The sequence below is a fragment of the Doryrhamphus excisus genome, unplaced genomic scaffold (genome assembly GCF_030265055.1).
Source record: "Doryrhamphus excisus isolate RoL2022-K1 unplaced genomic scaffold, RoL_Dexc_1.0 HiC_scaffold_27, whole genome shotgun sequence".
In the NCBI taxonomy this organism is placed as follows: domain Eukaryota; kingdom Metazoa; phylum Chordata; class Actinopteri; order Syngnathiformes; family Syngnathidae; genus Doryrhamphus; species Doryrhamphus excisus.
In genome coordinates this window covers 481,547-502,864 of record NW_026652245.1, presented here as the reverse complement: position 1 = coordinate 502,864, position 21,318 = coordinate 481,547, and the positions used below count along the sequence as shown (strand labels likewise).

Here is a 21,318-nt window from a genome sequence, read left to right as displayed (position 1 = left end):
TTTGTATTTAGGGAGTTCGTGGGTGAGGTTGCCTTTGTTAAAGTCACCAAGGACAATAACTAAGGAGTCCGGGTAGGTCCGCTCCACACACAGTATCTGGTCGGCGAGCATGCGCTGTGCGTCCTGCACGTTGGCTTGCGGCGGGATGTAGACGCCAACCAGAATGAATGAAGCGAACTCACGGGGTGAATAAAAAGGTGTTAATGTTAATGGTGTTAATGGTGAAAGATTCCAGGTCAGGAGAACAGTGCTGCTGGATCACTGTCACATCGTTGCACCAACCACTGTTGATATAGAAACAGATTCCTCCACCTTTGGTTTTGCCGGAAAGTTCCGTGTCTCTGTCCGCGCGATGGAGTTGGAAGCCAGCCAGCTCCAGCGCAGAGTCCGGTATTAATCCACAGAGCCACGTCTCAATAAAGCACAAAACCGCAGATGAAGAGAAGTCCCTGTTTTTTCCCAACAGCAGTTGTAGTTCATCTAGTTTGTTGGGAAGTGAACGCACGTTAGAGAGAAATATCCCGGGTAGCGACGTGCGTAATCCCCGCTGACGAAGGCGCACGAGCGCGCCGGCCCGTTTTCCTCTCCTCCGGCGTTTCGCTGCGTGTGCAAGGGTGAGCGCACCTTTGACCAATATATCCAAAATTTCCGCTGTTGGAAGCAGGAATTTAGGAAATAAATCCTCTGGTGTTGCTCCCCTGATGTTCATGAGCTCTTCCCTGGTGAAAGAGCTCCCGGTACCGGCGCAAAAAACAGTTTTATAACATAAAACAAAGCAAAACAATGCGCACCAACACACCGAGGCAGCCGTCCGCGGCGCCATCTTGGATATCACAGGAGTTTGAACCTGACCTTTACTTGGTCCTTCGAGCCGGATCCCAAGACACCTGAGGAGTCCAGTTGTGGAGCGGACGAGACAGAAAGACCGTGGCCACGGCAGACAAAACCCTTTGATGGGCTGTCTTCTCAGTTCAACAACTGGAAGCTGAAGGTTGATGGGATACCGACGGAAGAGAAGACAACAAACAGTAAGACAATTTTGATCAGAGTGTGAGTGAAAGGGCGTCGTCCCTTTGTGTTAAAGCAGGGGTGGGAAAACTGAGACCTGGGGGCTGCATGCAGCCCATTAATCCAATCCACTTTATTGATATAGCACATTTTATGAACACAGTTTCTAAAGTGCTGGACAGGCTAGTAAAATAAAAGGTAAAAATAAAATACAATAAATGAAGGTACAAATTGAATTTAATCCAAAACTAAAAGGTCAAATAGGAAACAACAAAATCTCAGATTGAATCCTAAAGCGAACAGGCAACCAATGCAGGGAGGCCAGAAGGGTTCTTGACCCCTAGAACTGAGTGCGTCCCTCGGGTCAATAAGGTTTGTCACCCGGTGCTAAAGCCTTGTGTATACTATTCGCTGGCAAGCAAAGAGACGAATTCGGCAGTCTTCTGTAGAAAGACAGAGCTGGCGGTCTTCTGTGACAAGGCGGACTTGGCAGTGTTTTGCAACAGGGCGGACTTGGCAGTCTTGTGCAAGAGGAAGGAGCCCTTTTGACGGGCTTTCCTTTGTAAAAGACGGAGTTGGCGGTCCTTTGTAATGAGGCGGAGTTGGCGGTCTCTCGCAGTAAGACCGAGTTAGCACGGCCCTCCCGGTGGATGGTGGGGTCCGTCGGTGGCCTTGCGCTGGTCCTCTCCTCGGCGCTGGTGCTTGGCCTCCCCATGACTTGGAGCTATGGCTCTCCCTCACGGGGGTGAGCTGCCCGGCGGGTGTCGGCCGGCGCGGTGGAGCACCTCACCACTCGCCTGCTCGCCCCCTCGCTTGCTCATGTGCGGGTCTTCTCCCCTCACCCGCTCCTTTGTCTGCCACACTGCCGTAGCCCCGATGCCGTGGTCAAGGGGAGTCTGGGGGTGCTATGCCTTGGCGGTCCGTACCTCCCTGGGCTCGGGGCCCGGTTGTGGGTCTGGGACCCCTGGGTCCCCCGCCCTGTGATGCCCCGGACGCTCCACCCAGGGACGTCCACAGTGTGTGCTTGCGTGTGTGCGTATTGAGTGGATGGGGTGTGCGCGTGTGTCTGAGATTATTTTATGTATTTATTGTTTTAAATACTTAGATAAATAATGATAAGTTTTATTATAATATATATATATATATATATATATATATATATATATATATATATATATATATATATATATATATATATATATATATATATATAGGTGTGTGTACGTATATGGCCATATATGTAGATATACGGGGGGGGGGGGGGGGGGGGGGCTCTGCAGGGGTCTGGCGCAGGGTGTTCCATCTCTACTGCCCGGTCCTCCATGGGGCAGTGTGCCCGGGCCTCTTCTGTCCTGGCCGGGGCGGTCCTAAATTGGTGGTCAGGCCTGGGGTTACCTGGGGCGGGCCAGGTTCTGCTTCCTGGGGGTGTGTGGGGGGCAGCGCCTCCGGCCGTGGATGGGGTCCCTCCCGGTTGGCGGGGGCGCCTCTGTGCCCACAGGTGTGTTGCCTTCAATGCCCTTCTGCCCTAGTGGGGTATGGTCTCCCGCTGGTCTCGGGGGTGCGGCTCTCCTCTGGCCTGTTGGCGCCCTGTTGCCGGTTGGGATTGCTCCTCCATGGCCTCTTGCTGGTCTCTTAGGGGAGTTGCTTGGGGAGTCGGCCCTGGCTTTGCCCACACCCACGGGGCCGGAGGATCTCTGGCGGTGGGGGCTTGACCTGGCTGCGCGGGGCGGGGTTTGCTGGGTGGTAGAAGGCAGTCTCTCTCCTTTTGTCATTCTCAGTGACAATTACACATTCACACACTCGCATTCACATACACAAGCACGCTTACGCACACATATATGAATATATACACAGAAGTACACACCTCCATATGGACACTCACAGCACATGGGTGCTTCTCTACACAATCTACCATCTTATCCCTGATGTCTATATGCTACTGGTATGCTATTATTACAGTAAAAATGATGTCAAGCAGTGAGATTTTAATTACTGTAACTGTATGGCTGTAATTGTGTTCACTATCATGGTTCATGTCTTCATTGTTACTATTGCTATTGGTAAGTTGGACTGTTTCACTTCACTGATATCAGCTCTATTGTGACCCTTAGCCATCATTGACATTTAACTGTTCTGTTTGTCACTGTTGTTGTTATGGGAATTCTTGTTGCTGCTGTTTTTGTCTCTCCCTCTACTCCCCCCCCACCTTTCTCTTCTTCTTTTCTGTTCTTCTTCCAAATGGCAAAACAAAAACATCAAATAACGGTAAATAAAATTTCATGGTACAGGGAAGTTGTAGCCAACACCTTTCCTGACACAGAGCAAATCTGTTTAGCATGTAAGGGCATTTAGATCAACAATGGCCCCAATGGCTGGACGGGACAAAAAAAAAAAAGACCGAGTTAGCAGTTCTTTGTGCAAAGACGGAGTTGACGGTCATGCTAGGCTAGGAATATATATATATATATATATATATATATATATATATGTATATATATATATATATATATATATATATATATATATATATTAGGGTGTTCAGAAAAATAAAAGTTTGTGATATTCGTTGTGCTGAGTTTTGATTCAGCTCTACTACCCGAGAGTATTGCACCACAGTTTGCAATTTCTCCCGCGACATCCCTATCCCGTGCCTCACCACATCAGCCTAGCGTGTATTATTGCTTGGGAGAAGTTACTCTTACTGTAATGCTTTACCCGTTCTCTTTCTTTCCAGATGGCTAGCACACGATCCAAGAGAGACGTTGTGCTTCTAGGAAATGCTCGGAAAGAGAGTTTGTCCTCGTTAAAACAGCTCCCGACAGTCAAGGAGGTCCTCCTGCGACTTTTCTTCTTCCTCAAGAATGAGAAACAGGATCTGAGTTCAGCATCAGCGCTGGTCATTGAGGAGGTCATCCGTTTGTGGAACCAATCCTCCATTACTACTGCAGAAAAACGTAACGCCGTTCAAAAGTTGAAGGTGGAATACGAGAAATACCGGAAAGTGATGAAAAACCACGCCAGGGTGTCACGCCATTGCGTGACACCATCTTACTGCTCCTGGAGCAGCCTACTGGTTTTGTCACCATTTGCACTTGCCTGTCACTCATGCTCTCTCTCTCTCCCCTCAGGCCCCAGTTCGCCCTTATGGGAGGAGCTACCCGGCCAGCCACAGGTGTTCTCAATCACCACCTTCCATTTAGGCACACCTGTGGCAGCAGGAAGGCGTCGTAGTATTGTTCCACATGGACGCACGCCACTTGCCTGTTTGGACCTGAGCCTTTTTCCGTCTTTTCCACCACCACATAGTGGTGCCAAGTCTCCTGCCCGACGCCTTCCTGCCAGCCAGGTAGCTGCTCCCTACCTGCACTAAGAAGTTAGTTTTGTATAGCCTTGCTAGTCTTTTTCGTGGTGCCTTTTCTGTTTGCTCTCCATTTTTGCACCATAGTTTTTTGTTGTCACTATCCTGCTTTTTGAGGAGGCAATAAAGACCTTTTATTGCAAACTACTCCTGCCTGCATGCTTCTCTTGGGTCTTACCCTCTCCTCGGCGTGTCAGAATACTACGACCAAATGAAGCATGGACCCCGCAGAGCAGGAGAAGATTTTGTTTGCCCTCAAAGCTCACGGTGAGTCCATCAGCCGTCACGAGCAGATGCTTGAAGGCATGGCTAGCCTTATTAAGGAGATCCATGCCCGTATTCCTGCCCCCTCCTCCGACGAGCCTCCGACAGTCATGCCCCCTCTCCCACCACTTGGCGCCTCTTCCCGCGAACCCAGCATTCCCCACCCGGCCCGGTATGGAGGAGACTTCGGCCAGTGCGGGTTGTTTGTTCACCAGTGTTCCCTCACCTTCGCCCAGCAGCCCGCCACGTACACTACGGACGCAGCCAGGGTGGCATATATGCTCAGCCTCCTCTCTGGCCGCGCGGCTCGCTGGTCCATGGCCATCTCCGAGAAGAGACCGGAGCTACTGGTCAATTTAACCTTGTTCGTGGCTGAGATGAGGAGGGTGTTTGATCACCCCATGCGAGAGCGGGAGGCTGGAATGCGCCTGCTGTCTATTCGCCAGGGCGGCGCCTCCGTCGCGGACCATTCCGTCACCTTCCGCATTCTGGCAACCGAGAGCGATTGGAATGAGAAGGCGCTCCGCTGCAGTTTCCTGGGGAGCCTCAGCCCTCACCTGCAAGATGAACTGGCCGCGCGGGACGAGACAAACACGTTGGAGGAGCTCATCGCCCTCTCCATTCGGATGGATGGCCGCCTGCGGGAGCGCGCTCTCCAACGTAGGCCAGGACGGATCGTCGTCCCACGCCTGGCGCTGCCAGCCCCTCCAGACAACCTCCCGGACCCCCTCATCCCCCCTTCGGACATCAGCGGACCCCCGTTGGAGGCTCTTGGCGGGACCGAACCCATGCAGCTGTGGGCCAGCCGCCTGTCATCGGCAGAGAGGGCCCGACGGCTGCGACTTAGTCTTTGCCTGTATTGCGGAGAGGCGGGGCATTCCGTCAACAGGTGCCCCGTGTGTCCCAGGAGCCGACGCCGCTCCCCCTCCAGCGAGGGATCACAGAGGACCTCACCAGTCATCGGACGCCTCCAGATTGAAGGTACGCTGTCGTGGCGGGGGGAGGCGGTACCTGTCCAGGCACTTATTGACTCTGGAGCTGATGATAATTTCATTGACTGTAACTTAGTTTCACGCTTCAAATTACCCACTGTCAAGTTACATCCTCCCAAGTCCGTTCGCTCTCTCGACGGGGGTCACCTCGCTAGTATCACTCACCAGACTTGTATGTGCGCTCTGAGTCTCACTGGTAACCATCTAGAGACTATTAGCTTCTTTGTCATCCCTTCTCGTTCGGCGCCGGTGGTCCTTGGTCTTACTTGGCTCAGACAGCATAACCCTGTAATTGACTGGTCTGGACTTAAAATTACCAATTGGAGTGATTTCTGCCACTCCAATTGTCTGCGTTCCGCCTCGTCTCCCAGTTCTCACTCTGTCTTGTCGCCACCGGTTCCTCCCGACCTCTCTTTTGTGCCCGAGCAATATCACTCCCTTCACCAGGTTTTTTGTAAGGATCGTGCCATGTCACTTCCACCCCACCGTCCTTATGATTGCGCTATCGATTTGTTGCCGGGAGCGCCACTCCCCTCTTCGCGCCTTTATAATATCTCTCTGCCTGAGCAAAAGGCTTTGGAGGATTACATTTCTTCTTCGCTCGCGGCTGGCCACATACGTCGCTCCTCCTCACCCCTGGCGGCAGGGTTCTTCTTTGTTAAGAAGAAGGACGGCTCCTTGCGACCCTGCCCTTAACAAAATCACGATAAAGAACAAATATCCTCTGCCCCTGCTCGACGCTGCCTTCACCCCCCTCCATAGTGCTGTCATGTTTACTAAACTGGATTTACGCAACGCTTACCACCTTGTGCGCATCCGTGAGGGCGATGAATGGAAAACTGCTTTCAACACCCCGCTGGGACATTTCGAGTACCGCGTCATGCCGTTCGGCCTCACTAATGCACTCGCTGTTTTTCAAGCCCTCATTAATGACGTATTACGTGACATGATTGGACGTTTCGTGTTCGTCTACCTCGACGACATCCTCATTTTCTCCCCCTCTGCCTCCGCTCACTTCCAACACGTTCGCCTGGTGCTCCAGAGGCTCTTAGCCAACCGACTGTTCGTTAAGGCGCTTTATCCAAGACTTTAGCAAGGTCGCGGAACCTCTGAACAAGCTCACATCCTCCAAGACACCCTTTTTATGGTCCCCTGCGGCCGACGCAGCCTTTAACCACCTCAAATCATGTTTCATTACCGCTCCTTTACTTGTTCACCCTAACCCTTCTCGTCCCTTTCTTGTTGAGGTGGACGCGTCAGATACGGGGGTCGGGGCCGTGCTCTCCCAGCGCACTAGCACGGACCAGAGATGGCACCCTTGTGCATTCTTTTCCAGACGTCTGTCCTCCGCCGAGCGTAATTATGACATTGGCAATCGTGAACTCCTGGCAGTCATCCTCGCCCTGCAGGAGTGGAGGCACTGGTTGGAGGGGGTGGCTCACCCTTTTGTCATTGTCACGGACCACAGGAACCTGTCCTACATCCGCGCCGCCCAACGGCTGAACCCCCGCCAGGCACGCTGGGCCCTCTTCCTCACTCGGTTTGATTTCACCCTCACTTACCGCCCAGGCTCCCAGAATGGAAAACCCGATGCCCCGTCCAGGATGTTCGCACCTCCGGTGGAGCCCCGCCCTTGGGAGACCATCCTACCCGAGTCGCGCATCCTGGGATCGCTCCAATGGAAGGTGGAGAGGCGGGTGAAAGAAGCAAACAGTCAAGCACCTCCGGTCCCTGGCTGCCCACCCAACCGTCTGTTTGTTCCCCAAGACCTTCGCTCGGAAGTCCTGGTTTGGGCTCACTGCTCCAAACTCGCCTGCCATCCGGGGGCTAGACGCACCGCCTTTTTGCTTGCTCAGAGGTTCTGGTGGCCATCCCTGCACTCCGACATCAGGCGGTTCGTAGCGGCCTGCACCACCTGCGCTCGGAACAAGTCTTCTAGTCTGGCATCGGCGGGGTTGTTGCGGCCCCTTCCCATTCCCTCCCGCCCGTGGTCTCACGTGGCCATGGACTTCGTCACTGGACTACCGGCTTCGAAGGGCTTCACCGTCATTCTCACATTCGTCGACAGATTCTCGAAATCCGCTCACTTCATTCCGCTCCGCAAGCTGCCATCCTCCATGCAGACAGCCCAACTCTTGGTCCAACATGTGGTGCGTATCCATGGCATTCCACTGGACGTGGTATCGGACAGGGGTCCGCAATTTGCAGCAGCCACTTGGAGGTCATTCTGCAAGTCTCTGGGAGCCACAGCGAGCCTCTCCTCTGGATACCACCCACAGACCAATGGCCAGACGGAGCGAGCAAACCAGGACTTGGAGGCAGCCCTGCGGTGTGTATGCCACCAGCACCCCACTTCCTGGTCCCTCCACCTGCCGTGGGTGGAGTACGCCCACAACACCCTCGTTTGCTCCTCTACGGGCCGCTCTCCTTTTCACGTCGCCCAAGGATTCCAGCCACCCCTGTTTCCCACCCAAGAGGCGGAGTCCTCCGTGTCCTCGGTGGCCTCCCTGCTACGCCGTGTTCACCGGGTATGGCGAGACACTCGGGCAGCACTTGTGCGGTCATCCAGACGTAACCAGAGGTTGGCCGATCGTCACCGCAGACCAGCTCCTGACTACAGGCCCGGTCAGAGGGTTTGGTTGTCGTCTCGGGACCTCACGTTGGCTGGTGGATCCAGGAAGCTGTCCCCTCGGTTCATTGGTCCCTTCGAGGTGGTGCGCATGATCAACCCTGTGTCCCTGTGTCCAGGCTCAAACTCCCTCCGTCCATCAAGAGATACCCAGTGTTTCACGTGTCCCTCCTGAAGCCAGTTGCCTCCTGCGAGCTTAGCCCTCCACCCGTGCCTCCACCACCCCCCCGGCTTCTAGACGGCCATCCGGCATTCTCTGTTAAGTCCATCCTCGACGCCAGGAGGCGTGGCAGAGGGGTGCAATTTCTCATAGACTGGGAGGGTTACGGCCCCGAGGAGCGTTCGTGGGTTTCGCGCGCCCTTATCCTTGACCCGTCCCTCATCTCCGACTTTTATCAGAGATTTCCCGATAAACCAGGTAACCCGGTAGGCCCGCCCGGTTAGTTGGGAGGGGGGAATACTGTCACGCCATTGCGTGACACCATCTTACTGCTCCTGGAGCAGCCTACTGGTTTTGTCACCATTTGCACTTGCCTGTCACTCATGCTCTCTCTCTCCCCTCAGGCCCCAGTTCGCCCTGATGGGAGGAGCTACCCGGCCAGCCACAGGTGTTCTCAATCACCACCTTCCATTTAGGCACACCTGTGGCAGCAGGAAGGCGTCGTAGTATTGTTCCACATGGACGCACGCCACTTGCCTGTTTGGACCTGAGCCTTTTTCCGTCTTTTCCACCACCACATAGTCTCCTGCCCGACGCCTTCCTGCCAGCCAGGTAGCTGCTCCCTACCTGCACTAAGAAGTTAGTTTTGTATAGCCTTGCTAGTCTTTTTCGTGGTGCCTTTTCTGTTTGCTCTCCATTTTTGCACCATAGTTTTTTGTTGTCACTATCCTGCTTTTTGAGGAGGCAATAAAGACCTTTTATTGCAAACTACTCCTGCCTGCGTGCTTCTCTTGGGTCTTACCCTCTCCTCGGCGTGACACAGGGGAGGGGAAGCACAGGAAAAGAAAGAAGCAGAGTACAATAAGTATTGTCTAGGTCTTTTCGACATCGCCAAAGGGAACGTGATGTCCCACATTGAAATTCAAGAAGACAGGGACTTCCTGAGGGATCAACGCGGTGCCCGGGTGATGTTCCTAGGTGGATCTGATAAGAAGTACGAGGCGAGAATCAAGGCAAAAGACAAGAAACAAAAGGACCTCGAGAGGCGTCGCTGGAAGTCGAAGAGTGAAATCGACAGACTTTTGGCCAAATCAGCGGTTGAGTGTGAGCGATCTCAAGCCACTTCATCTGAAGACGATCACGACGACGATGAGTATCACCCCTGGGGAATGAACCTCAGCCAGGGCCGTCAGTCAATCGGCGCCGCGTCATCGATGATCCACTCTTCGTTGCTTCCTGCGACCGAGCCGGGGTATCCACGAGGGCCACTCCTGCCCTCATGGCTGCGGGGGTCAACGTTGGAGAACTGACTCTGTCTGTTGGATCACTCCATGAAGCTAGAAAAGAGGTGCGTACTGAACTGGGGAAGAGCCTTCAAGAAGAGTTCAAACCAGAAGTCCCCCTGATCCTCCACTTCGACGGCAAGCTCCTCCCGGATCCTGAGGGTGGGCGAAGCGATCGCTTGGCGATTGTGGTGACAGGAATGGGTCTGGAGAAGATTTTGTCCGTCCCCTCCATCCCGGCAGGGACTGGCGTGGCCATGGGAGGAGCAATCCTGAAGGTTTTGTAAAGAATGGCCTCAAGTCAAACCTTGGCTGGCGGGACTCTGCTTTGATACGACAGCTGCCAACACAGGCGTTCACGGTGGCGCTTGTGCTGTAGTGGAGCGAGCTATTGGATCCCGACTCCTCTTCCTGGCATGCCGTCATCACATGGCAGAGTTGGGAGAAGGCCGAAACCAGGGACGACTACCTGGAGCTGCTGAACCTGACACTGGCCTACTTGGGGAAGAAGACCAAGATGGCATTCCGCCGACCTGGAGCCTACCACCGAGCCCGCTGGATGGCAAAGGGGCTTTACTGTCTGAAGATATGCCTCTTCCGACGGCAGCTGAAGGAAGCAGCGAACTTCGCCATCAGCAAGCACCAGGAACAGGCCATCCAGTGGTTGTGTACCTTCCTGGTCTCTGTCTATGTGCGCCACTGGTTCGAGGCTCCCTACGCCGCGGACGCTCCGATCAACGACCTGCTTCTAGTGAAGGAAATCGAAGCCTATGGTCAACTGGTCGATGCTGACGTGGCGGGGAAGGCGATGCAGAAAGTAAAGGGCCACTTATGGTACCTGAGCGAGGATCTCGTTGGTCTTGCCCTGTTCTCCAAGAAGGTGTCGCCGGACGAGAAGAAGGAGATGCTGGAGAACATGGCATCTGTGCCGCCAACAAAGAAGGACCTCCGTCGGGTGAACCTCAACGTGAAGGCTGGTCCAAAAACAGCTGACTTGAAGTTAAGTCTGTTCGTCACACAACGGTCTCAGAACCTATTCTTGAAGTTGATGGTCGACACGCCGCGAACTCTGGAGGACCTGGAGATCATGCCTCAGGCTCTGGCAGCACTAAAGGTGGTCAATGACGCCGCTGAACGAGCTGTAAAGCTCGCCACAGACTACAACGTGGCTCTTACCAAGTCTGAAGAGGAGCGGCAGTTCATCTTCCGAGTGGTTCAGCATCACCGTCAGGAGTACCAGCCAACCAAAAAATCCTTCGTGAACCGATCCGATGGTCTGTAGTGACACCATTCTGGCCTTGTTGGTCCGTGTTTAGTATGCCGAGTGTGCATACTGAACAGAGAACAAACAGAACACGCAAACAAAACAGTTACTTTACGAGTTAACAGCATGTACAGTGAACGCACCTTCACACTATAGCAACACATGGTAATGGCATTGGCTGCGTGTAATGGTGTCTACCTATGTGTAATGTGACAATAAAGGCATCGGCTTCTCGCCCCTGTGGCAGCGGACTATAGGAGCTTTCGCCTAGGGGCAGCAAACTGGACTGGGCTCGGCTGGCAGTGCATGCAACTTCGTCCTTCAGTGGGCACCTGGTACTGGTACAACGTTGTTATCACATACCTGGGTATAGTGAGGCACGGGAATGCGTGTGTGAAAAAAGCTGTTATTTTGCTCAGTTAATGGTTTTACGAAATGGAACCGATTCAGCACTTAGCCGCTTCAAATTTCGAAAGAAAAAAAATCACCATATAAGGGCTGAACACCCCAATATATATATATATATATATATATATATATATATATATATATATATATATTTGTTTTTTTTTGCAAACGTAAATACGAATGAGGCAGAAAAAGCATTCTGTGTTCAAAAAAAAAATATATATATATACTGGTAGGAAGTACGATTCTAGCACTACCTGATTACAGCAAAACATTTATACAAACAGTAGATTGTAAAGGTCTTACATAACCTTGTGTGCGGGCTGTAATAGCAGCATCTATAGCCGTGGAAACAAGTGCAACCATTGTATTATTCCATCTACTCGTACTGAAAGTACCTCATGCGGTTTCCACCCTGCTATTACAGACTAACGTGACATTTTTGTCTCCTGCTGGACATCTGTCTTGCATGGCAACACTTTTGTCCCAACCACATTTAACACTTGAGCGATGCACCACGCTCAACCTAGCTACCCTTCTACCACTCCCTGAGGAAGGCCAACCACATGATTGTTATGAACTAACAACACAAACTGCAAAGTGTAGACCAGACATATTAGATCAGGCACTAACAAAAAGAGGAGATTTTGAAGATGGTTCCTTGAAGAAAAATAATTTTGGACAAACAATAACAGGCTATGCAGTTGTTACACAAGATATGGTGTTGGAAGCAGAACATTTACCATCCTCTTATTCTGTGCAAGCAGCAGAATTAGTAGCGCTTACAGAAGCATGCAAATTAATGAAAGGTCAAAAGGTGACAATTTATACTGATAGCCAATATGTATATTCAACAGTACATACCTTTGCACAATATTGGCAAAACAGAGGTATGATAACATCAACGGGAAAACCAGTAACTCATGACGGATTACTAACAGCATTACTAGAAGCAGTGCAATTGCCAAAACAAATTGCTGTATGTAAATGCATGACACATATTACAAATAATACTGATCCGATATCCTTAGGAAATGCGTTCGCTGATAAAATGATAAAACAAGCAGCACTAAAGGAACTGAACCATCTTAACACTAAAAAATTACAAGTAGACTTTGAGATTCTGGCAGACATGCAACAACAGAGTCCAAAGCAAGGAATTGACCACTGTCTTAGGAATAAAGCAACCCTGGACAAAAAGGTTAATATGTCGACAGATAATAAAACAATCTTGCCAAAAAATTTGCATAAGTGGGACGCTATTTTGAGCCATGGTTTTGCACATGTTTCAACAGGAGGGATGTGCCACACTATTAACACCCACTTTACTATGTATGAATTTAATTCTTATTCCAAAAAATTTGTAGAGCGTGTTTAATGTGTGCAAAACACAAAGCCCAGGGCAGCTTCCGACCTCGGTGTGGCCAATTTCAAAAACCACAATATTTATTTCAAGTAATACACATGGACTTTATTGTTTTATAAGTGTAAAAAGAAAACACTGACACTTTTCCAAGTGGGAAGGACCTTATCAAGTATTGTTAACGACATTGACGACATTGAAATTGCAAAAAGAGGTACATCAATCGCATTGTAAACTAGTCATTGTTCGGGAGTCTGACGAGGAAGGTAAAGACCCGTCTGTGACGCAGGGGACTTCAGAGTCCTAGACTCTGGGGCATCGTGCTGAGCAGTGAAGATTATAGCACATACCCTTGGCCAGAAAACCCAACAATGCATCCTGGTTTTGAGGGCACTGTAGCAGAATGGCACAAAAATGAAACAGTAACCAAAATGTCCCCCGGCTTAACAATAACTATTGTAGTCGGGTTAAGCTATAAATAATATAATAATTAATAAATGTTTATGTCTATATGATTATTGTAATGAATCCAATAGTAAAAATGGAAGGCATCACCATGGAACCATTTCAGGAACTTTTAACAACTGGGTTTTAAACATTGAACAAGCAGCAAAAAGTGCAGCAAACTATGTTAAAAATATTAGTTGTGTTGCATGTATGACCATGACCCCACTTCTCCAGATTGTACCAGCACTGATCAATGCTACTTGAGTCCCTGAAGTAATGACAAAAATGTCCACACTGTCACCATCATGTTCAGAATATTAGAATGTTTTTGTCGAGAATGTTTATATGATATAAACACTATATTCCCAGTAGTCAATGAGACAAAAAGGCCCCCACCATTCTCTACTAAAGTAGCCCGAGCAAATTTCACCAGTGTACAGCTAAAAGGAACCGCAAAAAAATGTAGGTCACGTTGAGTTCAAATATTGTAGACATGTAAAAAAAATCAAGCTACCTACAACACAGAAGGAGGAAACACACCCCCATCAACTTAGTACTTTAGAGCAGACGTGTGATAGTGGTGCGAGGACGAATACCTCGATGACATCGTTTATAACATGACCGGAACATGTGCAGTAGTGACATTACTGATTCCAGTATCTATTTACCCTATGAATGTTGACATGTTACTAAGTGCTATCATTGAAGCAGATAAACACCACATCCCAAACTACTTCCAAAGGAAGAGAGAAGTTCCAGCCCCCGACTGGATGATGCAAGACAATCCCACCGACATCGATGCCATCAGCGTGCCACGAGGGGTACCAGACGAATACAAACTAGTAAATCAGGTTGCATCAGGTTTGAAAAGTATTATCCCATGGATAACAGTTAACAAAAATGCGGATAGGATTAACTACCTCCACTATAACATACAAAAGCTTGGGAACTACACCGAGGCCGGACTCACAGCAATTGGAGAACAACTCCATGCCACGTCACTCATGGCCTTCCAGAATCGTATCGCCTTGGATGGACTGCTGGCACATCAGCAAGGAGTGTGCGCCATGCTTGGCGACCAATGTGGCATGTCCATCCCCAACAATACAGATTCCACAGGAATGCTGTTGCGTGCGATTTCTGGTTTAAAGGTGCTAAACACCAAGATGAAGGAACACTGGTGTTGACACTGAGATGTTCGGTGACTGGAGAAAACTTGTGGGACAATGGTCTCCTTATGTGATGTCCGTGCTTATTGCACTCGCTGTTGCCCTTCTTTTGTGTGCCTTATGTGGATGTTGTTGTATCCCTATCCTGAAGGTTACAATCACATGGACTGTGGATTTAGCCATGGCACCAATTACAACAAGGTAAATGAAATGTACCCCCTACTGGTGGCAGGTGGCAGCGATGACAGTGACGACTCAGATAGCCATCATGGACATGCCCCTGACTTGTTTCCTGACCAAGACAAGTACTTTGACTCAGACGACGAGAACACTTCCGTTCAGGTGTAAGCACAATTTCTGACATAGATGACTGTTGGAATAAAACTGAATATATCATGTACTCACATTTAATAAGCTTGCTTCATATTATCCAAGTTAATATCATGTAATCACATTCTTCATATTATCCAAGTTACTATTACATGCACATAGATCACACGCTTGCATAGAGCATCACATTCCTTTAGACACTGCTTTCTCTTTGCTTTCTCTTGATATCCTTGAACTATCTGTCTCTGCTTTGCTTTCTCAAAATATGCTTGCTTGATGTTGAAACCAGTCTCAACCGTGTGAACTGTTCCCCCTCCCTTAGACGATTGAGACCTATGTAATAGGGCACACCTAAACTTTAATAAAAGAAGGGGAGCAGGGACTGTTTTTCAGAGTAGGTTGGATGAATGTTACTGAACAGTCTCTGATCACTCTCCTTGCAAGCCTATATCTCACGTCTTTGTGTCTTCTTTCACAGTTGGTGATAATGTTTTGGGTTTAACCCTAACAATGACCTGCTAGGTGAAAACCGAGAGGAGAGCCTAGGAGGGACTGCAAACAGAAAATGTGTGATAAACAGGAGGGAAATGTTAGAATAAAATGTAAATACAATGATTATAGTGTTAAGTTAAGGGCAGTTTCAGCTTGTTGCTCCTCCCGTACAAGGCGATGGTGCTGAGGCTTCGCGGTAAGCCCAACCACTTCCGCAGGAAACAGCTGACCTTCCTCTCGAAGCCCTTGACGGTGGTCAGTGGCACATTGTAGACCAGCAGCGGCCAGAGTAGGCGTGGCAGGATACCGTGTTGGTAGATCCAGGCTTTAAACTTGGTAAACTTGGTAATCCTGACTTATCCACTGCGGTCAGCCAGGTTCCCAACTCCTCTGATGTTGCTTGGAGTGCTCCGGTGTCCTTCAAGGTACAGTCATAGATCTTGCCCAGGCTCTTAACTGGCTTCTCCCCCACCGATGGAATCTGGGTGCCTCTGACTGAGAAGCGAAACTGGTCTGTGACTTTCCCCTTCTTCACCACCAGAGACCTGGAGGAGTTTGAACCTGACAGGGACTCTCAATTCACACATGTGTTGGACTTTGGACTCTGTTCCTTGTATGACCATTTTTCCCCATTGACGAACTGTTTTTGTGTTGGTGCCAGATACACAGCTGGCACTGTGGCTAAGCTGGTCAAAGTGCCTGTCTAGTAAACAGGTGATCCTGGGTTCAAATCCCAGCAGTGCCTGGGTGCTTGGTCAGTGAAACTTTGGCAGCTGATTTCTGAACCATGTACTTCTTTTTGTCACTTGCCCTTCAAGAACGAATTGACGTTGCATCCACAGCTGACATGATTGTTGTGGATCCCATTACGCCAGAAGGTGCTTGAATCCAAAGAGTATGACATTGTGATGTTTTGTCATTCAGCGCCACTTTGCAGAGGCTCATCCACTTGACAGTTGAATTTTTTTTCTCTTACAGTGTGTCCCCACGTGGCATTGGTGGTTCAGTGGTAGAATTCTCAGACATTTGCTGCCAGCCAATCAGGATGCGACACAGACGTCAGACAAGCAAAGAGACTCGCCTGCCATGCGGGCATGATTACCATTACCAATACCATCTATCAGGGATGGCAACTGAATTAAGAACCAATGCCAGAAACCTGCCACAGGATTTCAGATAATGTTTTGATGCAGACTGGTCATGATGCCTCTGAAGTTCACCAAAGCAGACCTGACTTAAGGTGACTACACTTCCAAAGTTCCCAGTGATGACTGAACCTCTCACTCCTTGTGTTCCATGAGAAACTCATATCTTCAATTTAATTATTGAGAATTGTGTTTACCCACAGTCCTGGAAGATCGCAAAGGTGCTAGGTCGAAAAGGTTTACTTAAACAAGTTATTCCTTGTGTGCTGTTGTAGTCTCTGTCACGCAATTGGTCAGCGCGTTTGGCTGTTAACTGAGAGGTTGGTGGTTTGAGCCCACCCAGGGACTGTCAATTCACACGTGTTGGACTTTGGACTCCCTCCCTTGTATGAACATTTTTCCCCATTGGCGAACTGTTTTTGTGTTGGTGCCAGATGCACAGCTGGCGCTGTGGCTAAGCTGGTCAAAGTGCCTGTCTCGCACTGTATCTTCAATTTAATTATTGAGAATGGCGTTTACCCACAGTCCTGGAAGATCGCAAAGGTTTACTTAAACAAGTTATTCAGGGAAGGGGCCTACCTTCACCGCCTGAACAGGGACTTGATCTCTGGACCCTCAGATTAAAAGTCTGATGCGCTACCAACTGAGCTATCCAGGCCGTTGTTGAATGAGGACAACTCACAAGGTAAAATCTTCTGGCATACTGTACTTGACCTTGCAGAGATGAGAGCTTCTTCTCTGGCTCTTAACAAAGGCGGTCTCATCTTTCCCCTCTCCTCCATATCCCTTATCTTCCCTGCTTTGTTGTCCCCTGTCCATCCTGTCGATGGAGTTTGACTTGATTCTTTGTCACGCAGTCTGAAATTGGCAAACGGAGAAATTCTGATTGAGTGACCAATGCAGTCTGTCTATTTTAATACATTTCGTCTCAACTCATGTTGAAAAAGGACAGAGCCATTTCCCTGAGAGCACAAGACCCCTGGATTGTACCCAAAAATACTTTGCGTTCATCAAAGAGTAAAGCTGGTGTCCTGGTTTGCAATGCCTCGATTGTTACACCAGAAGGTGCGAGTCACATCCAAAACAAAGGGCATGCTGGACGCATAGCATGCGTTAGTATGGCTTCAACTGAACAGAAGTTGGCAGTGTGTCCGTCTCTGTGGCGCAATCGGTCAGCGCGCTCGGCTGTTAACCGGGAGGCTGGTGGTTCGAGCCCACCCAGGGACGTTCTCTGGATGTCACCAGTGTCACTGTTCATTCATGTTTGCGCTCCACTCTTGCACAGCACTTGTGTGGTTCCAAATTGGCAAACTGCGTGTCAATGACTTTTCAAAAGCACATTCCAGCTTCCATGGTCTAACACATTTGATCAGAAGTTAGGTTGATCAAGTCACAGATTTCAGTTTGTTTCTGCACAGGTCTGGTGAAACACAGAAGCTCTGCTTGAAAATATTAGCTTTTGCAAAAGCGCCAGCCAGGATTATAGATTAAGAGACGACAGAATGCTTTTATGTTAAAAGGAATCAAGTCAAACCCCATCAACTGGTAAGCAGGGGCCCTTAAGAGAAGACACCTCTTACTGTTACAAGATACTGTTGTGATTTTTTGACAGACTTGTCTAGTAAACAGGAGATCCTGGGTTCAAATCCCAGCAGTGCCTTCTCTGTGTTTCAGCAGCTCCTATGCTGTTATTTAAAAGAAATGTTGTTCTTCTTCTGTTGAATAAAGACCCATCATTTCTGATGTCATATGTAGTATACATGTCACATGTACTACAATGCTCCCTACAAAGACAATACCCTTGTGTATTTGGACATTTGCAGGTTTAAGAAAACAGACCACATTAGCCAAATATCTTCCGGACAAAAGAGTGGTCAGACAAGACAAAGTTTGAGCCAGTCACCTGAACATTAGACTTTTGATCTGAGTGTCCGGGATTCAAGTCCCTGTTCAGGTGACCAGTGATAGGGTCTGAGGTCCGCTTGCAAACGCCTCCTTTTTGCCCACAAAATACAAGGGCAACAGGACAATCACTTGGTACTTTATGGAAACAATGTGAGGTGCCTGGCTTTTAACTAGAAGTGGAAAGACTTGTGTAGCCCCTCACACAAACCATGTGTCTTCCTCCCATGCACATGTTGCCAGCTGATCCTTGACATCAGCAAAATTTTGGTTCTAGGACAATGGGGTCACCTGCCCCCATTGGTCTTTTCCAAGGAGTCACGGTGGCCGAGAGGTTAAGGCGTTGGACTCGAAATCCAATGGGTTTCCCCGCACAGGTTGGAATCCTGTCTGTGACGCTTTGGCTGGGCATTTGTTGCCGCCATGCTGTTTACCTTGTGGTGGAGTACTGTTGGTTATGAGGGCCGGGTGTTGTCCTTTCACAGTCCGCATTCTCTACTTTGGAGGTCTAAATTTTGGGTAGAGGATAATGGGGTCCACTGTCCCCATTGATCTGCTTCTTGCAGTCTCGGTGGCCGAGAGTTTTGTTGCCACTCTGCTTTGACATGCTGTTTTCTTTACCTCTCCCCGGTCTTTCAGCGGCCTTGTCGAGGGTGTTTCACAGGTGGGTGGGTGGTGTGATGCTGGATATGGGGGCCAGTGGGTTGTCGCCCTTTTGTTGTTCCTGGAGCACATAAAGAAGAGTGGCCAGTACGGGGGGTCAAACCCATGACCTTGGCGTTATGAGCACCACACGCTGACCAACTGAGCTAACCGGGATAGCGGCAGAGAGCTGCTGGAATGACAAGGCGCTACGAAACGCGTATCGGGCGAGCCTCAGCGTCTGGGTCTCATCCCGAGCGGCCAGCTCATCTTGCACTTGTTGGCTGAGGCTCGCCCGATATGCGCTCCGCAGCGCCATGTCATTCCAGCCGCTCTCTGTCGCTATCCATTCGACTCGACAACCGGCTGCGGGAGCGCAGCGCACAGCGGAGGGCGGAGCCTCGCCGACCCACACGTCGGCTCCAAATCCCACCTCCTGGGGCTCTTCTGGCACCACTCCTCCCTCCCTGCTCCAGCATCGGAGCGCCGTCTGATGACGTCGGGAGTGTCGTCCCCATGCAACTGGGAGCCAGTCGCCTTTCGTCAGCGGAGAGGAGTCACCGTCCACGCCTGTGGCTGTGCCTGTATTGTGGGAGTCCTACACACAATTTCCCGCTGTCCAGTTCGCCCAGCACGCCAACGCTCTTCCTCCACCAGGGATATTCCCCAGCTGCTGGCACTGCCCGCTCCAACCACACCGGCTGCATCATCCGCTTTGGTGGGCCGACTTCAGATATCCTGGGCGGGGGAAGCTTCTCCTACCACAGCATTAATTGACTCTGGGGCGGACGAGAACTTCATTGATAGCGGACTGGTCAGTTCTCTCAACATTCCTACTGTTGAGCTTGTCCCCCACAAGAATGTCCGCTCGCTAGATGAACATCACCTGGCATGCATTACGCATCAGACGTGCGCCATATCCTTGGTGCTGTCGGGTAACCACCACAAGGTCACAATTTTTTTTCTTATGCCCTCTCGCTCAGCTCTGTTAGTACTCGGCCTCCCCTGGCATCCCGTGCGTGTGTTGTGATTGTGATGTTTTGTCATTCAGCGCCACTTTGCAGAGGCACATCCACTCGACAATTTAATTTGTTCTCCGATGGTGTTTCCCAATGTGGCATTGGTGGTTCAGTGGTAGAATTCTCGCTTGCCAAGCGGGGGGCCCGGGTCCGATTCCCGGCCAATGCAGTATATCTTAGCTTGTACCTTTCTTTAGAGCTCATGTTGAAAAAGTACAAAGGCTCTTCTCCTGCTAAAGGGCAGTATTCAGAATGACACCTGAAACGTAACAGACCGGACCACCCGAGAGTTAAGGTGGACAGCACTTAGTGAAACCTTACTGCAGTCATGCTGTTGTAGTCTCTGTCGCGCAATTGGTCAGCACGTTTGGCTGTTAACTGAGAGGTTGGTGGTTCGAGCCCACCCAGGGACTCTCAATTCACACATTTGTTGGACTTTGGACTCCCTCCCTTGTATGAACATTTTTCCCCATTGGCAAACTGTTTTTGTGTTGGTGCCAGATGCACTGCCGGCACTGTGGCTAAGCTGGTCAAAGTGCCTGTCTAGTAAACAGGAGATCCTGGGTTCAAATCCCAGCAGTGCCTGGGTGCTTGGTCAGTGAAACTTTGGCAGCTGATTTGTGAACCATGTACTTCTTTTTGTCACGTGCCCTTCAAGAACGAATTGACGTTGCATCCACAACTGACGTGATTGTTGTGGATCCCATTACGCCAGAAGGTGCTTGAATCCAAAGAGTATGACATTGTGATGTGTTGTCATTCAGCGCCACTTTGCAGAGGCTCATCCACTTGACGGTTGAATTTTTTTTCTCTTACAGTGTGTCCCCACGTGGCATTGGTGGTTCAGTGGTAGAATTCTCACTTGCCAAGCGGGGGCCGCGCGCGTGTTGTTGACATTTGCTGCCAGCCAATCAGGATGCGACACAGACGTCAGACAAGCAAAGAGACTCGCCTGCCACGCGGGCATGATTACCATTACCATTACCATCTATCAGGGATGGCAACTGAATTAAGAATCAATGCCAGAAACCTGCCACAGGATTTCAGATAATGTTTTGATGCAGACTGTTCATGATGCCTCTGATTCATTCAATTAATTAATTAATTAAAATTAATTAAACCACTACCTGTGAGAGGTAAGGTACACCATTGCTCTAAACATTGATAGAATAGTTAGTAATGGAGTTAGTAGTGAATAACTAACAATGCTTGTGGGGATTTTTTTGGTGTTGGACATCTTTCAGATAAATAAACATGCAAACTGACCCGGGAACATCATGGCTGTTCCTGGCAAATGAACATAACAGGAGGGTTAAGATGACTACACTTCCAAAGTTCTCAGCTATGACTGAACCTCTCGCTCCTTTGTTCCCTGAGAAACTAGGTTGGGTGTGGAATTGATCAAACATCAAGAAGACCACATCAATTCAAAAAAATTAAAAA

The 21,318-nt window shown here is 49.7% G+C and overlaps 5 non-coding genes across 5 annotated transcripts; all 5 read left to right on the top strand.

Annotated features, from left to right (window-relative positions):
- The first annotated feature begins 15,838 nt into the window (after positions 1 to 15,838).
- trnat-agu (transfer RNA threonine (anticodon AGU)) lies at positions 15,839 to 15,912 on the top strand. The gene has a single exon. It is a non-coding gene; the product is annotated as a tRNA-Thr (tRNA).
- Positions 15,913 to 17,465: 1,553 nt separating this feature from the next.
- trnan-guu (transfer RNA asparagine (anticodon GUU)) lies at positions 17,466 to 17,539 on the top strand. The gene has a single exon. It is a non-coding gene; the product is annotated as a tRNA-Asn (tRNA).
- Positions 17,540 to 18,531: 992 nt separating this feature from the next.
- Positions 18,532 to 18,612, top strand: trnas-cga (transfer RNA serine (anticodon CGA)). The gene has a single exon. It is a non-coding gene; the product is annotated as a tRNA-Ser (tRNA).
- A 1,361-nt stretch (positions 18,613 to 19,973) lies between these two features.
- Positions 19,974 to 20,044, top strand: trnag-gcc (transfer RNA glycine (anticodon GCC)). The gene has a single exon. It is a non-coding gene; the product is annotated as a tRNA-Gly (tRNA).
- A 342-nt stretch (positions 20,045 to 20,386) lies between these two features.
- Positions 20,387 to 20,460, top strand: trnat-agu (transfer RNA threonine (anticodon AGU)). Its single transcript has one exon. It is a non-coding gene; the product is annotated as a tRNA-Thr (tRNA).
- The last annotated feature ends 858 nt before the right edge of the window (positions 20,461 to 21,318 follow it).